The following is a 6,000-nucleotide window of genomic DNA, read 5'->3' as shown; positions in this document are numbered from 1 at the left end:
ATGGCTGAGTTCATGTTGGGGTGCTTTACAACCGACAAGCGTATTGTCAAAATCATGGAGGACAACCAGTACTGGATCTTTGCTATCCTTGACCCCCGGTATAAAAACAACATCTCGTCTTTTATTCCGGTAGAGGGGAGGGCCAATCGCATCAATGCTTGCCACAGGCAATTGGTGCAGAATATGATGGAGATGTTTCCAGCATGTGACGTTGGCGGCAGGGAGGGCAGTTCCTCCAGTAGGCAACCAAGTTCTCACCGGTCCACACAAACGAGGGGCACACTGTCTAAGGTCTGGGACACCTTGATGGCACCCCCTCGCCAAAGTGCCGCCACGGAGGGTCCTAATGTCACCAGGCGTGAGAAGTATAGGCGCATGTTGCGGGAATACCTTTCCGACCACAGCCCTGTCCTCTCCGACCCCTCTGCGCCCTACACGTATTGGGTGTCGAAGTTGGACCTGTGGCTTGAACTTGCCCTATATGCCTTGGAGGTGCTGTCCTGTCCTGCCGCCAGCGTCCTATCTGAGAGGGTGTTCAGTGCAGCCGGTGGCATCATCACTGACAAGCGCACCCGTCTGTCAGCTGAGAGTGCCGACCGGCTCACTTTGATAAAAATGAACCACCACTGGGTAGAGCCGTCATTTTTGTGCCCACCTGTGTAAAGCACCCCAACATGAAACTCCATGTCTGTACTCAACCTCTCCAATTCCTCCGCATCCTCATACTCATCCACCATAAGCGTTGCACAATTCTGCTAATACTAGGCTCCCTCCACCCTGATTTCCCCCAACTCTGCTGGTTAGAGGCTCCCTCCACCCTGATTTCCACCAACTCTGCTGGTTAGAGGCTCCCTCCACCATGAATTTGCCCAAACTGGGCTGTTTAGAGGCTCCCTCCACCATGAATTTGCCCAAACTGGGCTGTTTAGAGGCTCCCTCCACCATGAATTGGTCCAAACTGGGTTTTTTAGAGGCTCCCTCCACCATGAATTGGTCCAAACTGGGCTGGTTAGAGGCTCCCTCCACCATGAATTTGCCCAAACTGGGCTGTTTAGAGGCTCCCTCCACCATGAATTGGTCCAAACTGGGCTGGTTAGAGGCTCCCTCCACCATTAATTGGTCCAAACTGGGCTGGTTAGAGGCTCCCTCCACCATTAATTGGTCCAAACTGGGCTGGTTAGAGGCTCCCTCCACCATGAATTGGTCCAAACTGGGTTTTTTAGAGGCTCCCTCCACCATGAATTGGTCCAAACTTGGCTGTTTAGAGGCTCCCTCCACCATGAATTGGTCCAAACTGGGCTGGTTAGAGGCTCCCTCCACCATTAATTGGTCCAAACTGGGCTGGTTAGAGGCTCCCTCCACCATGAATTTGCCCAAACTGGGCTGTTTAGAGGCTCCCTCCACCATGAATTTGCCCAAACTGGGCTGTTTAGAGGCTCCCTCCACCATGAATTGGTCCAAACTGGGTTTTTTAGAGGCTCCCTCCACCATGAATTGGTCCAAACTGGGCTGGTTAGAGGCTCCCTCCACCATTAATTGGTCCAAACTGGGGTGGTTAGAGGCTCCCTCCACCATTAATTGGTCCAAACTGGGCTGGTTAGAGGCTCCCTCCACCATTAATTGGTCCAAACTGGGCTGGTTAGAGGCTCCCTCCACCATTAATTGGTCCAAACTGGGCTGTTTAGAGGCTCCCTCCACCATTAATTGGTCCAAACTGGGCTGGTTAGAGGCTCCCTCCACCATGAATTTGCCCAAACTGGGCTGTTTAGAGGCTCCCTCCACCATGAATTGGTCCAAACTGGGTTTTTTAGAGGCTCCCTCCACCATGAATTTGCCCAAACTGGGCTGGTTAGAGGCTCCCTCCACCATGAATTGGTCCAAGCTGGGTTTTTTAGAGGCTCCCTCCACCATGAATTTGCCCAAACTGGGCTGGTTAGAGGCTCCCTCCACCATGAATTGGTCCAAGCTGGGTTTTTTAGAGGCTCCCTCCACCATGAATTTGCCCAAACTGGGCTGGTTAGAGGCTCCCTCCACCATGAATTGGTCCAAACTGGGCTGGTTAGAGGCTCCCTCCACCATGAATTTGCCCAAACTGGGCTGTTTAGAGGCTCCCTCCACCATTAATTGGTCCAAACTGGGCTGGTTAGAGGCTTCCTCCACCATGAATTTGCCCAAACTGGGCTGTTTAGAGGCTCCCTCCACCATGAATTGGTCCAAACTGGGTTTTTTAGAGGCTCCCTCCACCATGAATTTGCCCAAACTGGGCTGTTTAGAGGCTCCCTCCACCATGAATTGGTCCAAACTGGGCTGGTTAGAGGCTCCCTCCACCATGAATTGGTCCAAACTGGGCTGGTTAGAGGCTCCCTCCACCATGAATTGGTCCAAACTGGGCTGGTTAGAGGCTCCCTCCACCATGAATTTGCCCAAACTGGGCTGTTTAGAGGCTCCCTCCACCATTAATTGGTCCAAACTGGGCTGGTTAGAGGCTCCCTCCACCATGAATTTGCCCAAACTGGGCTGTTTAGAGGCTCCCTCCACCATGAATTGGTCCAAACTGGGTTTTTTAGAGGCTCCCTCCACCATTAATTGGTCCAAACTGGGCTGGTCAGAGGCTCCCTCCACCATGAATTGGTCCAAACTGGGCTGGTTAGAGGCTCCCTCCACCATGAATTTGCCCAAACTGGGCTGGTTAGAGGCTCCCTCCACCATGAATTGGTCCAAACTGGGGTTTTTAGAGGCTCCCTCCACCATGAATTTGCCCAAACTCTGCTGGTTAGAGGCTCAATCCACCCTGATTTTCAAAACAAATGTTGGTGCCAACCTCAACTTACTACAAGGGCCAAATTCACTGCTGGTGACAAGCTCTCCTCACTGCAAGTGCCAAATACACATGTTTCAAGGTGTTTTCCTACTGTCAGAGAGGTGGTATTGAGTGTGTAAAGTGTGTAGTTGTTAGGCTGTGATGTTGGGGTAATAGAGGGTCTTTGGTGTGTTAGATGCCCCCAGACATGCTTCCCCTGCTGTCCCAGTGTCATTCCAGAGGTGTTGGCATCATTTCCTGGGGTGTCATAGTGGACTTGGTGACCCTCCAGACACGGATTTGGGTTTCCCCCTTAACGAGTATCTGTTCCCCATAGACTATAATGGGGTTCGAAACCCGTTCGAACACACGAACATTGAGCGGCTGTTCGAATCGAATTTCGAACCTCGAACATTTTAGTGTTCGCTCATCTCTATTGGAGACAACTCCCCCATATGATAGATGCCCATTGTAATATATTTCAAGAAAAACATTGCATCCCAGATCCAAATGTGGACCAATGTCCCATGCCCAAATACAAGTTACATAATTTGTGATATTCTTACTTTGATGAACAGCATCCAGGCTCTTCTAGAAGTCTCTCTGATGTACTAAACAACATTTGTCACTTACAGAGGACCTTTCATCACCTCCACCAACTCCAGTTCTTTGAATCCTTTCTATTAGGAACATTCTATATATACAACCAAGGCAGGAGCTCTTCAATCATTGTATAGTTTCTATTGAACTCAAAGGTCTGTCCATGTAATTCATGAATGTAATAGGACTTCCAGAGGGGGAAAGACTCTTTGTAGACCGCTCCAATCTTGCTAATAGATGGCTCACTTAAGGAAGATGTTTCACCACCAACTCTAACTCTTTGTATCTTTCAATAGACGCCGCTCCACAGATTTTAGCACAATTGGAATTTTTTCTTACCGTTCATAAACAGATATTTATGATAGTTTCAGCACCCAGTATCCTAATTAGGCTCTCTGTTGTCAGGTGGGTGGTTCCTGTGTGTCTGCTCTAGCCAAGGACCGCCCACCTGACAGTAGAAAGCTGAATTAGCATATTTAGTGCTGAAAACAGTATCAGTTTAGCTTATGTAGGATGAGGGTTACAGAAGAAACTCCAACTGTGACAGAATAAATGGAGCAGTGCCTGTTTAAGGGTGCAACGATTTGGAGGTGATGAAAGGTCCTCTTTAAAGAGAGAATCCTCCCCCCTATTAACTAAAAAAAATGCCTATAGTATATTTGAAAATGGATTTCCGAAACCAGTCACCTCCACAGAACCTATTGCATGAGTCTCATGCTGGTAGAAGGCTGCCTCATATTCCTCTCCAAATTCCTCCATGTGAACAGCCCCTTAGTATTGTCATGTACCAGTAAAGTCTATCACAACATGGGACAACTCTATCTATCTATCTATCTATCTATCTATCTATCTATCTATCTCCTATCTATCTATCTATCTATCTATCTATCTATCTCCTATCTATCTATCTCCTATCTATCTATCTTCTATCTATCTGTCTATCATATCTATCATCTATCTATCTATCTATCTATCTATCTATCTATCTATCTATCTATCTCCTATCTATCTATCTATCTATCTATCTATCTATCTCCTATCTATCTATCTATCTATCTATCTATCTATCTATCTATCTATCTCCTGTCTTTCTTTCTTTCTTTCTTTCTTTCTTTCTTTCTTTCTTTCTTTCTTTCTTTCTTTCTTTCTTTCTTTCTTTCTTTCTTTCTTTCTTTCTTTCTTTCTTTCTTTCTTTCTTTCTTTCTTTCTTCCTATCTGTCTATATACACTTCCTTGCCTGTCTATCACTCTGCACTAGACCTTGTAGAGTATTTTGTTAGTACACTATGAGGCATACATTTCGGCAGGCGCTCTTTGTATCAGAGCAGACATCTCGATTCCCAGGTGCAGGAGTTCCTTCAGACTGAGGATACTGAACACGCTTACGGCCATTTATCTCTGATGTGAATTAGAAGTGAACATTGATTTCCAGAGGGGAAGCAATCTACACATTATTTTCCTGAATAACTTTGACATGAAGATTTCTGAAGGACTGTCCTATGCTGCAGATAAAAATTAGATACCATTTAAAAAGGTGCTTAAAGACAAACCCTGTTGGGCATAGTGTAACGGAATGAAATCCTGAACCCTTTCTACAAGTCAGACTGATGTGATAGTTTCCTTTGTGTTTGCTTGTGGTTATTACAATACCCTATAGCATAAATGCTGCTTGTTTCTGTTTATAGATTTACCATTGCTTGTAACTGCCCGAAACCGACAAGAGGGGCAGACTCTGTGACCCCACTATTATTGTCTTCTCTGCCAAATACACAGAAACGTGAAGGACGACTGCACTGAAGACTTGTTCTCTACTTTATAGGAAAATGTTTTTACTTTGTAGATTTAATATTCTTATAATAATGAGGAAAAGCTCTGCAATATTGTAGAAAAAATTATGGGTACAAACCTGGTTAAAAGTGAATGCAAATTTATCCCCCCTCCCCAAATCGTATATAGTTATATCACTATAAGTTCTGTAAGACTTTACATATTGTTTAGTTAAAGGGGTTGTCGGGACCTTTTTTCTAGAGTTTAATAGGACTGCTGAAGAGGCCATGGACATATACATAGTTACTCACCTCTCCCTAGGCCACGGTCTTCAGCGCACAGGACCCCTGGCTGTGTGTGCAGTGAGCGCTGCAGTCATTCACAGTCCTCTTTACAAAATCCATTTGTAAAGATGTCACCACCGAGGCCTGCCATTGGCTACAGCAGGTATCTATCACAGATAACGTCACTGAGGGAACTGTTATACAGAAAATTGGAGCTGCCACTTCTTAAAACGGTGGCCCAGGAAGAGGTGAGTAATTTTTATTTTTTTTTGTATAGGTTGCTGGATCTTTTCGCAGCCCTAGTAAACCTTAACAAAGAGTTAAACAGTCCCTTTAATGGGGTGGAGGGGAGAGGCCTCTAAGAAGATGTGCACCTAAAATGTAGAACAGTGTCAAAGAATGTCTCTACCTCTGTAAGACCTGGTAATTTTGTGCATTACCTGAACAGACATTAATTTCAGTGTACGCTAGGTTCACACCATTGTTCAGGTTTCCTTTCGTTTATGACCTTCCCGATCATTGTGTGCACAGCTATGGGAGCCGCCATGA

Source organism: Leptodactylus fuscus, chromosome 3 (genome assembly GCF_031893055.1).
Source record: "Leptodactylus fuscus isolate aLepFus1 chromosome 3, aLepFus1.hap2, whole genome shotgun sequence".
Classification (NCBI taxonomy): domain Eukaryota; kingdom Metazoa; phylum Chordata; class Amphibia; order Anura; family Leptodactylidae; genus Leptodactylus; species Leptodactylus fuscus.
The sequence above is the reverse complement of the archived record's forward strand: the minus strand, read 5'-3'. Positions refer to the sequence as shown.